Source organism: Equus przewalskii, chromosome 18 (genome assembly GCF_037783145.1).
Source record: "Equus przewalskii isolate Varuska chromosome 18, EquPr2, whole genome shotgun sequence".
Taxonomy (NCBI): domain Eukaryota; kingdom Metazoa; phylum Chordata; class Mammalia; order Perissodactyla; family Equidae; genus Equus; species Equus przewalskii.
This window is the reverse complement of record NC_091848.1, coordinates 16286617-16310636: the sequence shown is the minus strand read 5'-3', so window position 1 is coordinate 16310636 and position 24020 is coordinate 16286617. Positions and strand designations below refer to the sequence as shown.

The 24020-nt window shown below is 33.7% G+C and overlaps 1 protein-coding gene across 6 annotated transcripts in view; it reads right to left on the bottom strand.

Annotated features, from left to right (window-relative positions):
- NAALADL2 (N-acetylated alpha-linked acidic dipeptidase like 2) overlaps positions 1 to 24020 on the bottom strand; it is a 1266186-nt gene that overhangs the window by 1026553 nt on the left and 215613 nt on the right. The window lies entirely within an intron of this gene.

Sequence of the window (24020 nt, the reverse complement as noted above, 5' to 3'; positions counted from 1 at the left end):
CATGGAAACCTCAAAGAGACAAACATATTTGCAAGCAATCTACTGTGTCGGTGGCAATAGCTTAAATAATATTTTCTTTGGCCTATGGGAGTTTGCCAGTGGAAAATGCCTTTACTTTGCTAAATGAACCAAATTTTCATTTTGCCTCTTTTATTTATTATATCCATAGCTTCCTATAGACAGAAAAGGGAGGTGGAGAGCTGCATAGAAGAGACAGGAAATAAAACTATACAAATTACTTGTAATCTCTGACTTATCTTAGCCTTTCAAATGGCAGTCGTTGGTAAATTGCCCAAGGCTCATTATATTATGGATAATTTTAAGTTCTTAGAAGGTTAAGCTAGAGAATTTTTATATTGATAGTAAAAGGAAGTGATGCAATGAAATGCAGCTATTACAGTCATCATCTAACTGTATTACAGAATACAGTTGACATTTACTTTTAAATCTGTATACATTTATATTTGTTTTGTACATATATATTTATTTGCATTATAAATATATATATTCACATTCCATTATTAGATATATGATTTTCTATTCCCTTATCATGTATACGATTCGCAAATATTTTCTCCCATTCAGTGGACTGTCTTCTCACTTTCAAGAAAGTGTCCTTTATAGGAAAAAAGTTTTAATTTTGATGTAATCCAATTTATCTATTCCTTCTTTTGTTGCTTGTGTTTTTGATGCCATACTTAAGAAACCATTGCAGAACTCAAAGTCATAAAGCATTATTCTTACATTTTCTGCAAAGTTTTTTATAGTTTTAACTCTTAAATTTAGGCCTATAAACCAGTTTTAGTTCATTTTTGTGTATGGTGGGAGGTAAGAATCAAACTTCATTCTCTGCATGTTGATATCCAATAGTCCAGCAACATTTGTTGAAAGGTCTATTCTCTCCTTAATGAATTGTTTTAGCATCCTTGTTAACAATCAATTGACCATAAACGTGAAGGTTTATAACAAAATTTTTATTGGTATTTTATATGTGTTTACATTAACTGACCTTCTACTAGTACCAATTATTCTCAGATAAAAAGCTCTTCCTTTTGCTAAATTTTACACTGTAATGAATTTATTTGTTGAACAAGTAGAGAGGAATTATAAAAGTAGGAAGAAGTGTATTGAAATGGAAAAACATCAAGTTAAGAATCTTGAGACCTGAATTCTAGTTCTACTTTTGCTAATAGCTATACACAAAAATTCACTGGGAATTCACTCACCTGTCTGAGGTATAAGAAAGAATGGCCTTTCAAGCTGGATCGCATACCCACCTATCACCTTGTCCGACATTGTGACAGTTTAACAGACTTAGAACTGAAATTAAAAAAGAATTCTTCTTTCATGGAAAATTTGTCCTTAAATATATTAGAACTCTATAACAATCAGTTATTGTCTTAGTTCGTTCAGGCTGCTATAATAAAATACCATAGACAGGGTGGCTTATAAATAACAGAAATTTATTTGTCACCATACTAGAGGCTGGGAAGTCCAAGATCAAGGTGCCAGCAGATTTGGTGTCTGGCGAGAGCCGGCGTCTTGGCTCAAAGATGGCCATCTTTTCTGCATGTCCTCACAGGGTGGAAGAGAGTGAGAGAGTTCTCTGGGGCCTCTTTTATAAGGGTACTAATCTCATTCATAAGGGTTCTGCCTCCATGATCTAATCACTTCCCATAGGCCCCACCTCTAAATACCATCACATTAGGAATCAGATTTCAACACATGAATTTGGGGGAGACACAACATCCAGACAATAGCATGTATGTAGACTCAGATTTGTCACAGAACAAATTACACTCTTCAGAAGATAACTAAATATGAAATAAACAGGTCTGATTTTATCCACTTAATCCAGAGGGCATTAATTACTTTCCCGCTGTACTCTGACATTTGGATCTGTTTTTCAAAACATTGTGTGCTCGTGTATGTGCATGTGTGTACCTGTATGTGTGTGTCTTTAACCTCGTCTCATTTATCCTACTGCATGGTTGGTTTTGGTATTATAAACAAATCTATTTGTATGAATTTATAATTAATATTTCAAAAAGTGTCAATACTAATCAAAAACAAAAAAATCACTTTTTTTTTCTGCTTTATCTCCCCAAACCCCCCCCCCCCCCGTACATAGTTGTATATTTTAGTTGCAGGTCCTTCTAGTTGTGGTATGTGGGACGCCACCTCAACATGGCCTGACAAGTGGTGACATGTCCACATTCAGGATCCGAACTGGCGAAACGCTGCGCCGCCGTAGTGGAGCGCAAAAACTTAACCACTGGGCCACAGGGCCGGCCCCCCGCCCAAAAATCACTTCTAATAAACATTCTTCTTTTACTTCAAGTGAATATTCCTCATTCAATTATAATAGAATCGCCTTGTTATATTAATATACTGTAGAATACTCTCTGATTAAAATCTTTTTTTAAGTCTGTATTTGAAATTGCAGAAAACAAGAATCCGTAAAAGGCAATTACTTATTTCTGTAGTTTGTTCTTCGAAGGTCCCACTTTTGTAGTAAGTGAATAGCACTAGAACACTTTATCCTATCACAAACACAAAAAAGAGAAAAAGTTTTTTAAAAAGCTATATATTAGTGAGTAAATGACCTTCAGCCTGAAGTTTCCATATGTCCTAGTTCATTTCATTAGAATAAGTATTATCAGTATCTCATACCCCACGTCCTCTGACATTCTGAACAGATAAATAAAGCAGACCCTCCTTTTCCAGAGAGTTTCTAATTTAATGCACTTAGCGTTCAGTCCAGCACAGAGCATGCACAGACTTTAAAAGTTCTCCTACCCTAGGGGCCAGTCCGGTGGCCGAGTGGGTAAGTTCGTGCGCTCCGCTGCTGCGGCCCAGCGTTTTGCCAGTTTGAATCCTGGGTGCAGACATGGCACTGCTCATCAAGCCATGCTGAGTCGGCATCCCACATGCCACAACTAGAAAGACCCACAACTAAGATATACAACTATGTATCGGGGAACTTTGGGGAGAAAAAGGAAAAATAAAATCTTTAAAAAAGAAAAAAATGTTCTCCTACCATAGGAGGTCAGAGTCACACTTCCCCCAGGATTTCAGAATATTGTTTTAGCTGTTACAGGAAGGAGCAAATGAAAAAGTAAAACTCCCAGAGTAGAGTAGAGTATACTTAAACGATGTCCATAAGATGAAAATAAATAAATTTTTAGTGGGATACTCAGCCCTCTGTCTTCTTTACTTTCTATCTGAGCACTACTCCTTAACTGAGGTTATAAAATCTACAGGGTAATCTTATGTAACTAAAAATCCTATTAAACTACTGAAAACCGTTCACTTATTATCAAATGCTTGTGGTCAGGATAACAGTGTGTATCCTAAACTCTCATGATTCCCAGGAAACTAGTCAGCCCAATTGGCCCAGCATATTCTTTGCTCTTTAAAATCTTAAAGAAGATTGTGATTCTTCACCTAGCTTATCTCATCTCTTCATATTATTCACTTACTGATATTTTCTTATCAATTACTAAAAGCTAGAAGTCTAACTTCCTCCATAAAATCCTCTCTAAATATTTACAGGACATTTATTTTTAGTACTTTTTATCTGGAATTTACCTTCTGCTACCATACTTTTCAATTCCCTATCTGCTTTCCCAGGGGTAGTGTGAGTTCTTTGAAAGCTGAGGCAGAATCTGATGTACCTTAATATCATGCTTATCTTTTAACCTTATAGAAGGCATCCACATAAGTGAATCATAAACTGCAAAATATTAAGCAAGGGAAATACACTATAATTACTTTGGATTTTAGTTGACAATTTCTCTATCTGCTGATTGAGAGCAGGTACAGAGTCTCTCTCTTCATTATATCCCCAGTGCTTGAAATTTGGTAGATATTCATTTAACTCATGTTGAGCACATGGTTGGATTAATAAACAAATGACCTTAAAAGAGGAAAAGAAAAAATAAAAATGAAGCTAAGTATTCTTTTTATGTAATATTTTCTACTAGGACAATACTGCGTACTGACTAAAACAACAAGTGATTTGAACAGATATTTAACCAGAGAAGGTATATGAATAGTAAATAAGCATATGAAAAGATGATCAACATCACTGGTCAAATGAGAAATGCAAATCAAAATGACAATGTGATACCATTACACACCTACTAGATTGACCAAAATTGAAAAGACTAACCACACCAAATGTTGTTGGAGATGTGGAGAAACTGGAACTCTCATACACTGTTGGTAGGAATGAAATGGTACAACTTGAGAAAACTGTTTGGCAGTTTCTTAAAAAGTTATGGTCCAGCCATTCCACTCTTAGGTATTTACTTAAGAGAAATGAACATGCAGGTTCTTACAAAGACTTATACACAAATGCTAAAAGTACCTTTATTTGTAATAACCAAAATCTTATCTGAAAACAACCCAAATTTCTATCAACAGGTGAATGGATAAACAAATTGTAGTATACTCATACAATGGAATATTCCTCAGCTAAGAAAAGCAACAATCCATTGGTACTTCCTACACGATGGATATTTCTGAAAATAATTATTCTAAGTAAAAGAAACCAGACTAAAGAATACACACTGAGTGATTCAATTCATATAAAATTCTAATATATAGTAATAAAACTAATCAAATAGTAAGCAGATCAGTAGTTGCCTGGAATTGGGGAGTGGAGCAGGAATGAGGGATTAAAAAGGGTCATGAGTCAACTTTTGTGAGTATTGGATATCTTATTATCTTGATTGTGATGATGGATCCATGGGTGTACAGGTTTGTCAAAACTTAGACTGTACACTTTAAATATCTGTAGTTTATTGTATCTTCATTTTACATCAGTAAAGATGTTCAAAAAGAAAGGCTAAAGGATTGTTGGAATAAAATATCCATATATATAAATTTGATGAAGATAGCCAATAAAGAGATACAATTTCAAGTGTCTGCCTAGCTTACAACCTCCTTTCCCTTTTCTGGCATCTGTTTAACAATTTTCAGTGGTAGTTTATAAGTCCGTGTGAAATGTAACTTAATATAATATTTATTAAAATAGCCACACTATAATAGTTATTTTATGAAATTATATAATTTTAAATAATTTATATAATTTTAAATTTTTATATAATTTATATAATTATAAATTTCATCAAAATCTAATATATAATTTATAATTATGAATTATAATAGAAATATATAAATCATTCAACTAGTTGAAATGAAGTTCTTCTCCTTACACTTAAAATATAAAACAAACAGGGGCTGGCCCCGTGGCCGAGTGGTTAAGTTCACGCGCTCCGCTGCAGGCAGCCCAGTGTTTCGTTGGTTCGAATCCTGGGCGCGGACATGGCACTGCTCATCAAACCACGCTGAGGCAGCGTCCCACATACCACAACTAGAAGAATCCACAACAAAGAATATACAACTATGTACCGGGGGGTGTTGGGGAGAAAAAGGAAATAATAAAATCTTTAAAAAATATATATATATAAAACAAACACTTTACCATGGTTTGAAATCTCCCTTCCAGTTCATCTCTTTAATGTCACAACACTCTTAAGAATAGATCACTATGCCACAATCATACTGACATTCTGTTTGTTCCTCTCCATTGGGAACATGCCAAGCTTCATTATCCCTCAAAACCATTGCTCTTGCTAAAGCCTTTGTTAAACACTTTCCTCAGGTCATCATCTCAATTCCTACCTCCTCAGAGAAACCATCACCATAATACAATCTAAATAGACAATTACACTCCTTCTCAATCACTCTTTATCATATCACCCTATTTTATTTCCTTCATTGCACTTATTTCTAGTTTGTCTTATTTATTTATTCACTGTATATTGTCTGCCTGTCTTCCACTACTAGAATGTAAGTACAATGTGGCCATGCACTTTTTTTTGTCAATCTCTGTAAACCCAGAGCTTAGAGTGTGCCTGGAACATAGGCAGATATTCAATAAATATTTTTTCAGTACATGAAAGGTCATGTGCTTAGCATGTTTTCAGTGTGGCAAGCAAGCCTGTTGCCAGCCAGTAGGTAGGCTGCTTTCTCAGCTGTTCCATGGAGACCAATGAACTAATCTTAAGTGGTAAGCTTTGGAAGCATATTTTGATGACAGTTTTCATAACTTAAATAGACTGAATCCAGAATTACAATGACTAGATGTTAACATATTCCAAGCGGAATACAAAGTTGAACAAATTGAATTTTAGTCAAGTTATTTTAAAAGTGGTGCTAATTTTAAAAATTGAAGCCTTTACTAATTTACTGCTACAGTCTTTCAGTTATGTGCTATAAACAGAAATTTTGAAGCAAAAATGCTATAGCCTAGAAAACTTCCACTGTGAGCCATTTAATAAAATAGATAACCACAGGACATTTCCATAGCAGAACAACTAGATCTTGTACCAAATATAATTTTTGTCACATTGATGGTTTCAGAATAAGTAAGAGAAACCTTCAAATAGTCAAACAAATCAACAACTAAGTAAACCAATAAAGTAAGCAATCTGGAATAGAAGAAGGAGAATTGAAGCAGACACTCGCAGCACTATCTGTGTAAGGGAAAAAATCAAACTTGACACTCCCAGATTCTGCTTGGGACCATAATGGGGGACTAAGTTTTCCCAAGGTCAGTAATTCCCCCAAATTCTCAACAGGAGCAAATGCAACCCTTTCCACTTTTCCAAAGAAAGGCAACTTAAAATTAGGGCCTCAAATTTTCCACAGATTAAGATTAGCCATATATGAATTCATAAATAAAGCTCACAAACACACCAAGAACAAGACCTCATGAGTGATATTTGGCAGAAACAACAATAAAAGATTTATACCATGAAGGAAATTATAAACTAGAATTTACAGCTAGAGACAATAGAATAACTATGTGTGATATATTTACAGAAATATGACATCATAAAAAATAGCAACACTGTATTATCAAAAAATACCAGAAATTGTTGAAACAAATCAAATTATACCCTAGAAATAAAATATAACTGTTTTAATTAGAAATGTATGGCTACCCACCAGCATAGACTCAACTGAATACAGAGTAAACAAAGTCAATGACAAAGCTAAAGAAATTACCCATAATGCATCAAAGACAGTAAAGGTGATGACAAATTTAAGGAGTTTCAAATACTTTCAGCGTCAAATGTAAAGGCTAATATTCATCTAAGTGGGGTCATGGGGAAAGAGAATGAATGAAAGTCAACATTTCAAGAGTTATTCAGCTTTAAATTTCCTATAACTGAAGAAAAGGAATAAATTTATATATACAGGAAGCACGATCAATTCTAAACAGGATAAAAAATAAATAAAAGCCAAGAAACACAATAAGGAAATTAAAAAATCTCAAAAACAAAGAGGATATTTTCAAAGTATCAAAGAGAAAAGACAGATCTACAGTAGTCTGAAAGTTAGACAGCAGACTTCTCAATGGCAACTATGAAAGCCAGAAGACAGTAGAACAATATCTTCAAAATTCTGGGAGGAAATGACTATCTATGTAGAATCATAAAGCCAGTAAAATTATCTTTCAAGATTAAGCGTAAAATTGGGGTTGGCCTGGTGGCATAGTGGTTAAGTTTGCATGCTCTGCTTCAGCAGCCTGAGGTTCATGGGTTCAGATCCTGGGCACAGACCTACATACCACTCATCAAGCCATGCTGTGGTGGCATCCCACATATAAAAAATAGAGGAAGATTGGCACAGATGTTAGCTCAGTGACAATCTTCCTCGTTCAAAAAGAAGAAGACTGGCAACAGAGGTTAGCTCAGGGCCAATTTTCCTCACCAAAAAAAAGGAAAAGAATAAGGGTAAAATTAAAACATTGTCAGATAAAATCACCAATATGTGATTATAAACAAAGCTGTTTGAGGTAAAAAACAGAGAAACAGATTAAATAAAAAACCCTACCTGAGACTTGATTTTTCTAGTATTAAATTCAACATTAATGATTTCTTTTCAGGAAAATAACATTATATGTTACATGAAATAAATTTAATTTTAATGTTACTGATTTCATATTTATTGGGATTTCTGGTTGTTTGTATTTTGATTATATAAAAACTATAAGTTTAGGAAATGTATATGTAGTTTCAAGTTTATACATATTTAAGTTATGCTTAATAAGAATAATGTAAGTGAAACCTAGGGGTCCATGATACATTGTTTGTATTTGAAAGAGTCCTTGAAACTATTTAAATATAACAAACACTGAAGTAGATAATCCCTAATATTTCCTGCAGTTCTGAAATTGTATGATTTCTTTTTCTGTGTATAATGTGTCACTACCTTGTCAACTTAAACTTATTCCTGTATCTTGCTTTCATTAAGTCTGTTTAGTGGGTGTTAAAAAGGAAGCAGGCTTCAATCTTTCAAGAATCTGAGCTTATGTGACTTATTAGAAGCTTTCAAATTCATCTCCATTAGGTCATCTAATCAGTATTATTCTCTGTGAACATAATATTTACTTTTTAACAGAATTCCAGACCCAGAAAAAATTTAAGTGATTATACATTTTATGTTGTACACAAGGTTGAAATCTCTATGTAAGTACTTGCTTCTTTAATCATTTTTCTAAGAAAATATCTCATTCTGACTTCTCTCTGTCCTACTGGCTTTTCACAAGGTAAAACAACTGCTCTGTAGGGATGAAATTTTAAGCAAATATTAAAATAATGGTCTTGCTATCATCTAGAAGCTTTACGTTTCTGTGTGCATTTTTTTTACTGCAAAGTCAAAATCATGCAAAATATTTTAGAATTTTGTTCAATTATGCATTTGGTAGACAATGGACAAATGATCAATGCCTTTACATTTTAAAATATTTTATAATTTTTCATTTTGTCAGTGTTTGGTAGAAGAATTGCCTTGTTCTTTTTCTTCTTAAAACCTGCTACTTTCAATTCTATTGCACCTGCTGAAGAAGAATTTAGCGAGACTTGCTAAGAAAGGCTATTTTTATCACCCTCATAAATCAGGGGATGGACCATGTAGAATGGTTAAATTTTAAAACACATTCGGAATATTTTTTTTAATGTCACAATATGTTTATTATTTTTCATCAAGTATGTCTAGATTTCAAATGCAATCAATTATAAAATACACAATTCTTTTTTGAGAAAATGAGAGAAAAAAAATGCCACACCCTAGAGTTTGATAATCCAAGATTAGTAAAGGAGAAAAATGTACTTGTACTTCAAGCCTGCCATTAAATAACTAGGCAACTTTTTTAAGGTAACTACACCTGCCTGACTCCTAGTTTTTTCAAAGAGAAAATAAAGGGATTGAAAGTGGGAAGAAAGTAATGTGTTTACTAAGTGATAGCTGTAACAATCAAGAATGTTTTCAACCGTAGGTATCAACAAAATCCAACTAATAATGTTTAAACACCCAAGGAGTTTATTTTTTCCCCCATATAACAGCAAGTCTAGCACTCACACCACAAGAAATGTTAATTATGCTGATCAAAAGACTCCCAGGTGCTACCATATGTCTACTCTTCCAAATTTGGCCAGTGGATTTTGGCTTTCCTTATTGTCAGCTTGCTGCCATGCTTAGGTAAATAACAAGAAAATACCTATTTTACACCAGAAAGAAATGTTATTTTTTTCCTGAAGCCCCCCATCACACTCACCCTCTTGGATACTCCCTCTTCCATCTCACTATCCAGAACTGGGTCATATTCCCACACTAATTAAAAAGTAACCTATACAAAGAGGGTAACATGATTAGCGGGATTAGATTAAACCAGCATTTCTTTTTGGGGATCGAGCCAAGGAGTATTTGAGGCTGGACACTTCTTTGTTATATAAGACAGTTTTGTATATTCAAGGATATTCAGCACCTACAATGCAAGGGCACCAAATGTCAATATTATCTCTTAGTCTTTTTGACACTCTAAAACAGCTCAAACATTTCTAAATACCCCTTAAAGGGTATCAACTTCCCTGGCTAAGATCCATTAGCTGAAGCTGGGCACATTTCCATTCTGAACAAAGCTGGAAGTCTGTTGCAAATTAAGAAGTGATGAATGAATACCTGGTAGGCAATCACAATACCTACAATGAATTCTAAGTTCCCTTTCAGTTCTAACGTCTACAGTTCTGTGAAGATACATTAGGCTTAGACAAACAAATTTTCTTATAAAAATATTCTGCTATTGTTTACCACCAAAAAATCCTATAAAACTTTCAATATAAAAGAAATATTTGTTTCTTTTCATTTTAGTACAATACTGTTACACTAGCAGTGATGGAAATTGTAAAATTTTCAGACATTTGCCATTTTTGTTGGGAAATCAATGCTTCAAGTCATATTGGGGAATGGAAGAGAAATCAAAAGCACCACAGACACCAACAGAGCGTTTGGTTATACCAACAATGGTCTTATGACTATTGTTCAGAAGAAAGATGAGAGTGGAAGAATATAAACTCCTGAATTTATTCTAAGTACTGAAATACTTGCTAGTTCCTTTCCACTGATGGTTCTACGTATGCAATTTTGCATTGTGTAATGAAATGAAAATGTTCTCATTGCATACAATTCTAGTGTAGTCTCTGGAAAAACGACAACAGAGGTCCTGTCTTATTCATATTTTACTGCTAAGCACAGTATGTAGCAAATAATGCCCACTAAAACTTTATGGAATAAATGAATTTCCACTTTTGAATTTTGCACCTAAGAAATTTGCAGTGATGGGAAGAAACTGACAATAAAACCATTTTCTGAGTCTTCACAAAATCTTTTGCATCATATTCTTATGTACTTAAAAGTAAAAATGTATTCAAACATTGAGCAAGTTAGACTAAAAGTTCCTTGCTTCTAATCTAAAAGGAGTGGTTTAAAAATTATGGTGTGTGGAGCCCTTGGGGTCCATAAGAGGTGCCTCTAGGGTTAGGAAAGGACTTATTGGAGGATGACCAGAGCAAAGAAGGTTAATGGGCAGAGCTTGACCTTTTACACTTGCTCTAACCATGCATTCCATTTTTATATATTTTATTTATTTGTGTTCTGCATAAAATTTTAGCATACCTGCACTACAAAAAAATAGTTTGGGAATTGCTGGTCTACAACAATGGATAGGTGGTACTGTCATGGTTGCTCCATTCCCAGGTATGGAAAACGTCTTCAAAGTTTGCTGAAAGAAGTCCACTTTCCAAAAAGGTTAATCATTGTTCTGTTCCAAAGTAAAAGTTACCTTAAGGATATTCATCGTAAAAGGGACTGGAATCTTTTCATTTGTGTCAATAGCACTGCCCTCTGGAGGCAGAAATGCAAATTGCCTTTGAACTGAAGAAGATTATTTTATTCAATATCCATTTGGAAACTGTGCAAGGTACTGGGTTCTGGGGAAAGAAATTAAAAGGACATGATCTCTTCCCTCAAGGAGTTTACTACACACCACATAATAGATATGCAAATATGTCTTTCCTTTTCTTAGAGAACCAGTTCTACCTACAACCCTCATAAAAGTAGCCCAACATAATAGAGACTTCATCCGTTCAACCATAGTAATTAGACCAAGAGCAGACAACTTATACACATTCATTCAACTATAATCTCTCTACCTGGAATTTGGAATTAGGTCACTGATTCTGAGTCAATGAGTTATGGAGAAAAGGAGATGGGGAAATGTGCAGCAGAAGAGGGTCCAAGATGGTACTTGGACAAGATAAAGCCATATATGGACGGAAATTATGAAGGAGCAGAGACTGAGGGTCTTGCAAAGATAACCAGTTTTCAGAAGTGAATGGAAGAAACAAAGAGAAGAGAAAAGAAAATATGCTTCAAAGACAGAGAGAGAAACTGCAACTTTCTACTCCCCACGAAGTCCAATGATATTGCTGGCAAATGAATTCTATTCTATTCTCCAGGATCCTTAAAATAAACCCCTTTATGTTATAGTTAGTTTGAGTGGGTGTGGCTTTCTCTTTCTTCAGCTAAATGGTTCCTGACTAGGAGAGGGAGATTGACAGGCAAACTACATATGTAACTCTCTGTAAACCACACAAATATTATTATTATTATCCATGCTATATTGACTTCTGAATTTTCTTCTTTATCTTTCATTGCTTATTCTCTGTATCCCTTGCTTCTTATACCTCTCTTCCTCATACTACTAATGATCAACTTTATTCCCTTTCTTACTTCTTCAATTTCACCCCTCAATTTTGAGCAGCAACTAGGTATTCTTATAGTGCTTGAAGGAAATTGGAAGACATCATGTCACATTAATCTTTGTAACATAATCTCAATTGTATTGTTTATCTATATTTTTGCAAGTAAGAAACAAAATAAAAGTTCTATTAGCTTTATCGTCAAAGATTCCGAATACTAGAGTTGGAAAATTACTCGGTAGTGAAATGAGAACTAAAAGATGAACAATTTATTTTACAAACAATATTTTAAAAAATACCCTTGGAGCTTACAGACAAAATGTGTTTTAAAAAAGACCCTATAGACTACTTCTACTAAGTAAAAACACTTGAAAGTTTGACATGAATTAAGAAAATGAACTGCAGTAAGCTCTGCATGTCATAAAAACAGCAGGCTTTCATACACTCAAGCTGCGTGGGCTTTAGCATCCAGTTCTAAAAGGACTCAAATTAGGCAATAATGATCAAAGCCAAGAAAATTTGGGTGAGTAATGACCAGATGTGAGGACCTGATGGTCTCAAGGGCAGTGCTGGGGCATTATTTCCTACTGGGTCTTAATTCTCAAACTGAGGCTTCTGCTTTGATTACAGACTTAAAGGGATACAGATGCAATGATTTTCATTTAATACATTTTGAGCTGATTTTTGTATATGGTATAAGGTAAGGATTCAACTTCATTCTTTTGCATGTGTGTATCCAGTTTTCCCAGCACCATTTGTCAAAGAGACTATCCCTTCCCCATTGTGTATTCTTGGCACCATTGTTGAAGATCAGCTGACTATATCGTCAAGGATTTATTTAGAGGCTCTCTATTCTGTTCCTTTGGTCTATATGTCTGTCTTTATGTCAGTACCATACTTCTTTATTTACTGTAGCTATTGAATATATTTTGAAATCAGAAAATGTGATATCTCCAGCTTTGTTCTTTCTCAAGATTCTTTTGGCTACTTGGGGTCTTTTGTGATTCCATATGACTTGTAGGACTTTTTTTCTGTGAAAAAGAAATGCCATTGGGATTTTGATAGAAACTGCATTAATTGCTCAATTTCACTAATCAGGGAAATACAAATCAAAACCACAATGAGATATCACCTCATATCTGGTAGGATGGCTATTATTTAAAAAAAAAAAATATATATATATATATATGTTATACAACAAGGGTTGGTGAGGATGTGGAAAAAATGGAACTCTTGAACACTGTTGCTGGGAATGTAAAATGGTACACCTACTATGGAAAACAATACAGCTGCTCCTTGAAAAATTAAAAACAGGATTACCATTTGACTCAGCAACCCCAATTCAGGATATTTATCCAAAAGGATTAAAATTAGCATCTCAAAGAGATATTTGCATTCCCATGTTCATTGCAACATTATTCACAATAGCCAAGATATGGAAATAACCTAAATGTTCATCAGCGAAGGAATGGATAAAGAAATTGTGTATATACATACAATGGAGTATTATTCAGCCTTAAACAGAGTTTGAAATCCTGCCATCTGCAATAATATAGACAAATCTTGAAGGCATTAGGCTGTGAAATAAACCAGACACTGAAGGAAACACATTGCATGATTCCATTTATATGAGGTATCTAAAATAGTCAAACACATAGAATTGGAGAGTAGAATGGTGATTTCAATTATGCAAGATAGTATTAAGTTGTAGAGATCCACTACTCAACATTGTGTCTACAGTTAACAATATTGTATTGTACACTTAAAAATTTAAGAGAGTAGATCTCATGTTAAGTGTTCTTACCACAACAAAAACAAAACTGCAAGAAGTAATAAAAGAGTTCAGAAAATATGTAGCACATAAATGTGAAAAAATCAATAATATTTCTATACATTAGAAGTGAACAATTCAAAAAATGGAATTAAAAAACAATTACATTTACAATAGTAGCAAAACTAATAAAGTACTTAGGAACAAATTTAACAAAACTAGTGCAAAGTTTTTCTGTGAAAACCACAAAAATTATTGAAATTAAAGAAGATCTAAATAAATGGAAAGACATCCCACATTCATGAATTAAAACTCTTAATATTTTTAAAATGTCATTACTCCTCAAATTGATTTGCAGACTCAAGGTAATCCCTATCAAAATCCAAGCTTACTTCTTTGCTCAAATTGACAAGCTGATCCTAAATTCATATGAATATTTAAGGGACCTAGAATAATCAAAATAATCCTGACAAAGAAGAAAATAGGTGGCGGATTCCATTTCCTGATTTCAAAAGTTACTACAAAGCTACAGACTTTGTAAATCAAGGCTGCACAGTACTGGCATCGGGATAAATACATCAATCGATGGAATAGAACTGGAAGTATAGAAATAAATCTTCACAGTTGTAGTCAATTGCCAAGAGAATTCAATAGAGAAAGAAAATTTATTTCAATGAATAGTGTTGGCAAAACTGGATATTCATATGCGAAAGAATAAAGTTGAATCCCTTTATCACACCATACACAAAAATCAACTCAAATGGTATCATAGACCTAAATGTAAGACTTTAAACAAAAGAAAACTCAGAAAATATAGGAGAAAATCTCCATGACCATAGATTAGGCAAAGAATTCTTAAATGTGACACCAAAAGACAAACTAGATAAATAGAATTTCACTAAAATTAAAAACTTTTGTCCTTCAACAGATATCAACAAGAAAATTAAAAAAAAAAGATATTCCACAGAATAGGAGAAAATATTTGCAAATCATATCTAATAAAGGACTTGTATTCAGATTATATATAAATATCCCAAACTCTTACAACTCAATAATAAAAAGGCAACTCAACAAATGGGAAAAGGATCTGAAAAGATATTTCTTCAAATACATACAAATTGCCAATAAGCACATTAAAAGATCATTAACCATTAGGGAAATGCAAATTAAAATCACAATGAGATTCCACTTCACATCCACTAGGGTGCCTGTAACCAAAGAAATACATAATAACAAATGTTGGTGAGGATGTGGAGAAATTGGAACCCTGATACACTGCTAGTGAGGATACAAAATGAAGCAGTATTTGGAAAGCAGTCTGGCAGGTGCTCAAACGATTAAACAGGAAGTTACAGCCCAGTAATTCCACTCCTAGCTATATACTCATGAGATATGAAAACACATGTTCACAAAAAACTGGTACACAAATGTTCACAGCAGTCTTATGCATAACAGTCAGAAAGTGGAAATAACCCAAGTGCCCATCAAATGAGAAATGGATAAATTAAATGTACCTAACAAGAGGATAGTATTCAGTAATAAGAAATAAGGAAATAGTGACACCTTATAACATTAATGAACCTAGAAAACATTATGCTAAGTGAAAGAAGCTAGTCACAAAAGACCACATATTGTATGATTCCTTTTAGATGGAATGTCCAAAATAGGCAAATCTGTAGAGACAGAAAGTGGATTAGTAATTGCCTAGGGCTGGAAGCTGGGAGGAAATGAAGAATGACTGATAATGGGTATAGTGTTTCTTCTTTGAGAGGCAGTGATGAGAAACTTCTATCATCTATTTTGGTGATGACTGCACAAATCTTTGAATATAGTTAAAACTACTGAATTGTATATATTAAATGAGAAAATTTAATAGCATGTGAATTATATTTCATTATGGTTTATTTAATATATATATTACATATATTTATGAAATAAGTAACAGTCCCTTATTTTAAGTAGTTAGAGCCAAACTACTTTATAAGTATTTAAATCCAAATCTTAGTAGCTGTTTAAAAAAATACACACAACTTTAAAGAAGAGACTAATATTTTTGATTTCATTCTTAAATAACTACAATTACTTACTAATGGGGTTTGTGTTCCTGTTGTGCACCGCACAACTTCTCAAATCTTAAAGTCATAGCTGACACTGCCACCCTCATTTCCTGTTCCATGTTGCTATTCGTGTGGTACTTGCTTTTATCAAGCAAACTTTTAAAATCCATCTTTGTAAATATGTGATATCATCGAAAGGAATGCAGTACAAACTAATGTTTAAACGACGAACTTCGTTGAGCTAGTAGATTGCATGGTGTCCAACAGATGTTGAGTATCTTTGTGTTTTCCTCGAAAAATTGAAAGATCCTGTGATGCTCCTCTGTGTCTCTCCTATGAATTTTACATGGCACCCTACTGTTTGGAAACAGTCACCCTAGTAGATACTTAGGAAGTGGCAGAACATGGATTCTCATGCCTAATTTTGTATATACTAATTCTCTACTTAGCTCATGAAACCAAAGTGCTGAGTGCCTTACTTAGAATGATTTAATCTCCAAAATAGGTTGCAATATCATCAAAATTCAGAATATTATCACTTTTATCCTATTCAAATTAAATTTAAAAGGTAAAATCAACCTGGGTTGGCAAAATGAAGAAATAGTGTGAAATTTAGAAAGAAGAATCATTTCAGAAAGAACTTAAGTTTTGGCAAAGAATTGGATAATTTATTAGCATTGCCTTTCTAAGGACCATTTAGTTAGACGATTACCTGGTCTCACCTAACCACAAGTCTGTAGGTGAAAAGCACATTTGTATTTCATATATTTCACGGAAGGTTTTAAATATTTACACAATTTTGGATTTCAAAGTAGGTATCTCAAACTTACAGCACATTGTAGTGACACCAAAATTAAAGCCCAAAATTCACTTCCGACACAATTCAAGAGCAAAATGGTACCATATGTACATGTTACTCTGTCATTGTGGCTTCTAGCACAGCATTAAGAAACAAGTATTTTTATTGAGGACTACAGCCTATTGGTCAAAGATATTAGAATTGGCTTTAGGCTAAAAGGGAATCAAATCCGAACTGGGCCATTTACTAGTTGTCTCTTAATGTCTCTGAGCTTGAGTCTCACAATCTGTGAAATGAGAATAATGGTATCATTCTCACACAACTGTTGTAGAATAAAATAAGAAAAGCTTAAAACAGTATATTTCCTAGCATAAACTAGGAAACTCATAAATTGTGATGTAATAATAACTGTTATTTTTAAGAGAATTATCAATCCCTTTAAAGTGCCCTTAATATCTAAATCCTAAATTCAGAATATTCTTAAAAGAAAAGAAAAGAAAAGGAAACTCACACAAGCAAAGTCAATTTCAATTCTCCACATTAATGAAAAGGGACAGTGATGAGAAAGAACTTCTACTTATGGTTGTCACACCATACACACATGCACACGCACACATACACACACACATAACCCTTTTAGAGGATCAATTAGGGCCTAGTTTTGTTACTTTAAAAAATTATTTTAAGTAAAATTCAACCTTTACATTAAAAATTCTACTTTAAAAATCTATTCCAGATCCAAAATGGTAGGTGTGGAGTGCTCCTACTCTTCCTTTATTAGCAAATTAGGGAACACACAAAATTAAATAAAAGGCTCACAGCCATCATTCACGTCTTTGTCACTTGCATTTCATAAAAATACCATTTCCATTAAAATGGCATTACATAAAAAAGGGATTTTTACTGGGGGTATTTTTCAGCAGATTAGCTGTCCTAATTACATTTTGCTTGGACTAATGTTAAAGTTAGTTTCTGTTCCTGAAGCACATATCAGCTGATGATGAGAAAAGCGGACTTGCAACTTCCCAGGCAATGAAAAGAAACCACCTACACTTAAAGACATGTTTAATTTAATCCACAGCAATTAGCGAGTACAGACAGGCAAATGTAACTTAATGGTACTCATAAACCTTTTAAATTTTTGATGAAATTCTAGACAGAAAAAATCTTGTAAATAAAGTATGCAAGGGGAAAATATCAAACTGACAAAATTATACATTGGAAAAAAATATCTTACATTATAAAATCATTTTACTTGTATAAATGAGAAATTTTGCTTATGATTTTATTGACCATTTTATAGAAAATCAAGACAAATGATGAATAGATCTGTTTAAATAATTTAATGAAATCACATCTTCATATTTGCCAGTCATTTTTGGATGAACAATGCCCTAAAGTTCTGTCATGACTTCTAATAGCATATATTAAATATTTACAAGGATGACAAAGTAACAACATTTTGATTCAGTTATCTAAATAAATTCTTTGAAGGTGAAGGTTAGACTGAAGATCTTTTTTTTATAAGATCAAGGATCTATACTAATATTTTATGCATGAAAAAGTACAGTAGTAGTTGATGACCAAGAAATATTGATTAGTTGATGTGAGTAGCATAAATAATGAATAGCTTTCTTCTTGCTCTGACTTTAGAATATCCTTCCTTAACATTTGAGTTTTCCTAAATTGGATTTTCCTGACTTCAAAATACTAAAAATAAGATTCAATTCAACTCGACATCCCTTTACTGAACACCTGTTACGTGCTAAGGGGCCTTCGGGAGGGTACCAAGGCAAGACAGGAAAGTTCTCCCTTCACCATGTCCCCACCTCCAAGGAGTTTATAATTAATTAGGGCAGTACTTCTCAAACTGTAATATGCATAGGAATCATCCAGGGATCTTGGTCTGGGGCGTAGCCTGCAATTCTACCTTTCTAACAAGCTCCCTGCTGATGTCCACACTGCTGATTCACAGACTACTCTAGAGAGGCAGGGATTCAGAGGCCAAAAGGAACAACTGATGAGGAGAAAGGGACAAGCTCCATGACTGGCAAAAGAGGAAGAGATTTCACCAACTAGAAAAAGAAGGTGGGAGTGGAGTAGTTCATGGAACAATTGGTATTCTTGTGGATCTTGAAGGCTGAAGACTATTTTAATGAACACAGATAATAGAAAAAGAGCAATCCAGGCACAGGGGAAAAGCTAACAAAAATGTCAAGGCAGAGTGGGCAGAAAACGCAGCATGTTTGAAGAGAATACTATATAATATAGACAGGCAGGACATACAGTTCATGAGAGAAAATAGAAAGTTTCATAATTAACAAAAAATAAATTAAATATTACGCTTACGGTTTTCAGTATTTATGTTAATAAGCATACCAAATCTATTATTGCCTTGCCACTTATAAAGTGTTTTGATATGTTATCCTCAGGGTGTTATTGTAACAACTGCATGACAGATTGTTGTTCTTGTTGATGTTGTAACCTGTTTACAGACTAAGATTCTGAAGGTAACACGTGAATTGTCTTGAACAAGGTTAACTGGCCAAGCAGCTGACAAGAAATTTTCACATATTGAAAATTCAAGTAACTATTCAAGTTCAAAACTGATTCTGCTTAAATTAAAAAGCCTCACTTATGGCCTATCACACATACATTGTACATCTGCTTAACCTTGAAAGTAAAGAATGCACTCTCTTAAGATAAGAATGCTTGGATTGGGGCTGGCCCAGTGGCCGAGTGGTTAAGTTCGCGCGCTCCACTGCAGGCGGCCCAGTGTTTCGTCGGTTCGAATCCTGGGCGCGGACATGGCACTGCTCGTCAGACCAGGCTGAGGCAGCGTCCCACATGCCACAACTAGAGGAACCCACAACGAAGAATGCACAACTATGTACCGGGGGGCTTTGGGGAGAAAAAGGAAAAAATAAAAAATCTTTAAAAAAAAAAAATTGCTAATATATTAAAAAAAAAAAAAAAAAAAGAATGCTTGGATTAGTCCTTTCCTGACATCAGAATCATGTTGATCTGCTAATTTCCAACTGAATACCTCTTTGAAATTTTGATGAAAATGTATCCTGGGTGTGTTTAATGTATGTTCTTTGTTCTAAAAAGATATAAGACTGTACTGAAACCCATGCCTCTCCAGAAAGTCGTTAGGCCTTCCTGGGTTATAATCCTCACTCTGGATCATAATAAACTCACCTGAATTTTGATTTATAGGTTGGTTATGGATTATTTGTGTTGACACAGTGCTGGACCCAAACTCTAAAATTAATTTTTTTGTCCCACAAAATACTGTCTCCAATAACTATTCATAGAGTAAGAAGAAAACAACATATTTTAACTAAAAGTAACAATTTGGAAGGAGAGTACTCTTTTTTTACTAAGATCTACTTTATCACAATGGTCAGGTGACAAAATAACTGTAGTCTTTTTTTCCTGACTTTAATGGGAGTTCACCTAATGTCTCACTATTAAATAAGATGTAGCTTGCTGGTTTGAGTCAGGTTCCTTACAAGGATAAGGAATAAACTTTCATTAATAGTTTTCCAAGAATTTTGATCAAGACTGTGTATTGAATTTTAAAAGAACCACACATTTAATCAACACATGTCTGTCATATGCCCAGGTACCATCTACAATTATATAACACAGTCATGAAAGATAGCCTCTCATCAATAAGCTGCCATATTAGTCTTAGTATAGAAAACTGAAACACTGACTAATTTGATTGTAGTTTACTTAAAAAATACAGAAAAAAACTCACTAATCTAGGTGAGGATGTTTGGAATAGCTGCAAAGTGTGAATATTTTAAAGAAATTCAATTGTATTCATTATGACTATATGCAGTTACTCAAAGTAGCTTACAAAACTTTAATTTTATAAGAAGGTTAATGGACCCCTTAGGAACAACCTCAATGATTAGATGACCTTAACTTATAAATGGCACTTAAATTTTTGTAAACAGCTATTTTGCAAGGGCTTATGGCCGCTTATTCTTTTACAAAGCTTTAATAACCACTCACTGTGTTTAAACGGTGCATCTGTAATTTCTGTTGATTAAGTAAAGGTAATATTTATTAGTTACTCTAACTGAATCTCCACAAATTCTAAAAGCATGAAGTATATGGGTTTTATAACTGTACAAGTAATACCGTTTTTAATTTCAAGTTCTTATTATTACAGAGAAAAATGTGAATCTAGTATATACAAAGAAGTTTGTGTATAAGGAGAGTGTGTGATTTTGACATGTAAAATTATTGGCTGAAATGGTAAATCTCTTTTAATAAGTAACTGCATATGAGAGAAAAAGGAAAAAGTTGAAGGCTACATATTCACAAAATGTAATGCATTAAAATCTAATAAAAATTAAATTAAAAATTGAAATGAATATAAATGTTTCTTTAAAAACTCTCCCTAATACTCTCCCTATTCTCAAAAGCCTAAGCTACTTTATACAACTCGAGCTTTGAACACTCTATAGCTCTGAAAAGAAACGATTCTCATTTTCACTTTGAATTGCATGCACAGTGTGATGAATATTAGTGTCTAGTGTTAAAGCAAGATTAAAAATTGTCAACTTGAACTAACATTTTCTGTTGTAAAAGTTACTATAGTCTTCTCAGTCTTCTCTTTTTATTACCAGGGCAAAGTTTAGGAAATACCAAATGGCTGAAAAATATTAAAAAGAAATATATTTAATTACATGCAAACACACACATACCTATATCTATATCTATCTACACAAGAAGGTCTAGCCATCTATTTATCAATATCTATAAATCCTAACTGTATTAGAGAACTAAAGTTTGTATAATATTTGGCACTTCTTTGCAATTTTTTAGCTTTTTTCTTAATTTATCTTGATACTTTTATTATATACAATTTTGAAATAAAGCATACTAAAACTACAGAAAATAATATAGTTATATAGGTTCAATTTTGGCACTCTTGTCTCTGGCTAAATTTCTATTTATCTTGAATTTTTTATTTAAATGGATATTTGGGCTTCTTTCTAAGTGTAACACCAAGTAGGCATGCCAGAATAAGTAGAACACATAAAATAATTGAATGGTGATATTTGTTTTTTAATATTTGTTTTTACTATGATAAAATTCAAAATAGAAAGTTATTTCTCATTGCCCACACATTATAAAAAAAATAATATTATTAAGACATAAATATCATGAGTCTACTTGTTAAATCTGCTCTAGTATCACTGTAGGTACTTATGATCCTATTAACTATGCTTTCCCCTTGACATTGTAAGACTCAACTCAGTGAATGAATATTTAAACTTTGCACCAGGCACAGCATCATGTTGTATTGAAATTATTGATTCTAATTTTGACCCTGAACAAAATCAATAAACTGATGCTGTGAGATTAAATGGTATACACCCTCACACAGGAGTGTACCCAATTATCAAAATAGTAATTGTCTTCAGTTTTAGAACTGAAACATCCCACATATAGGCTACATCTAATAATAAAGAGAAGAACAACAGGGAGGAGCTATTTTTGGAAAGAGCTAAGGAGCCATTACATGATAGATGGAAAGCATTCTGAAGCCTTGAAGCATGATAAGTCCTGCTGCTAATATGCTTCAAATTCTTGTGTTCAGTAACAGGAGAGCTTATTCACATACAAGTTGGTTAGATGCCCAGTATTTCTTTGTGAACTAAGAAAATTAATTATAGGCAATATTTAAAATTTAGTCATTTATTTTAAAATGAGAAAAATTAATATTCTACTATGATATCTGAAGTATAATCATACTGTTGATATCATAGAGAGAGTTAAATTTTAATATAAAAAATAAGGTTTAGCCTGGCCCCATGGCCTACTGGTTGAGTGTGGCACGCTCTACTTTGGCAGCCCAGGTTCTCAGGTTCAGATCCAGGGTGTTGACATACACCACTGATGAGCCATGCTGTGGCAGCAACCCACATATAAAAATAGAGGAAAACTGGCACAGATCTTAGCTCACGGCTAATCTTCCTCAGCAAAAAAAAAAAAAGGTTTTGGTTCATCTTGGATTGGTTAGCTAAAATTCATGTTAAGTTTCTAAGGGAGAAAAAAGAATGAATTAAAGGACATGTAAATTTGTACCTCATGAAGAAATTATGTCTTTCTTCATCATCAGTATAATTTTATTTTTTATTACTTTTTTATAAAATTTTTATTATTTTTTTCCTTTTTCTCCCCAAAGCCCTCCAGTACATAGTTATGTATTTTTAGCTGTCGGTCCTTCTAGTTGTGGCATGTGGGATGCTGCCTCAGCATGGCCTGATGAGCAATGCCATGTACATGCCCAGGATTCGAACCAGCAGAACCCTGGGCAACCAAAGCAGAGCGTGCGAACTTAACCACTCGGCCACAGGGCTGGTCCCAATCATCAGTATAATTTTAAAAGTTTGTTTTAAATTTTTTAAATATAGCGAGAGGTGTGTGTGTCTGTGTGTGTGTGTGTATGTGACACATGGAAACCTCAGATAATGAGTAACTGATTATGAATAGCTATGGAAAATGAAAAGTAATCCAACAGTCATTGAGTACTTGGTCCCAGATACTGGTTCTCCTTGAGTCACAGTTTTAATTTTCTGTAAGATCCTCTGGCCCCTGCTTACTTCTCTCACCTCTCTCCTTGCTTCTCCTCTGTCTCTCAGGGCCAGTTCCTTCAGCATTCCCTTCGATCCTCAATGCCCCGTATTTATTCTATTCCCTTTACCTGGAACACACTTTCCTCCTCTCCTCAGTTATTTAAGTCGTAATTATCCTTTGGATTATAGGGAACCTGTCTCTCCCCTATATTTTGTGTGTGATTTTAACCGATCAATATTAGTATCTGCATTAGAACATAAGGTGTACAAGGGTGGATATGTAGGTTCTTTCTGTTCTTCCTAATGTAATGATAGCACCTAGTCTTGGCATTTCAAAAACATTTCTTCATTGAAAAAATATCTATTTGCACAGTTTATCACATCCTCTTTTTAATCTCATGACTAAAATTCATGCAATGTCATATTATTTTCCAAGTAGCATGTCAATGTGTGCATTCTAAGTCTTTAGAGTAGCAATTTTGAACATAACACAAAATATCCAAAAGCAGACATTGCCAGTTGAGCTTAGACTTCCAAATTTAGAATAAAATAAGGAAAATGGGATAAACTATAATTATGACAAATTTCTTCATAGGACAGCGGTCAAGTAAACTGCAAAACTGTAATATTTTGGACAAAATCAAGAGTCCTTTCGAGAATATTTGTTTTCAGACA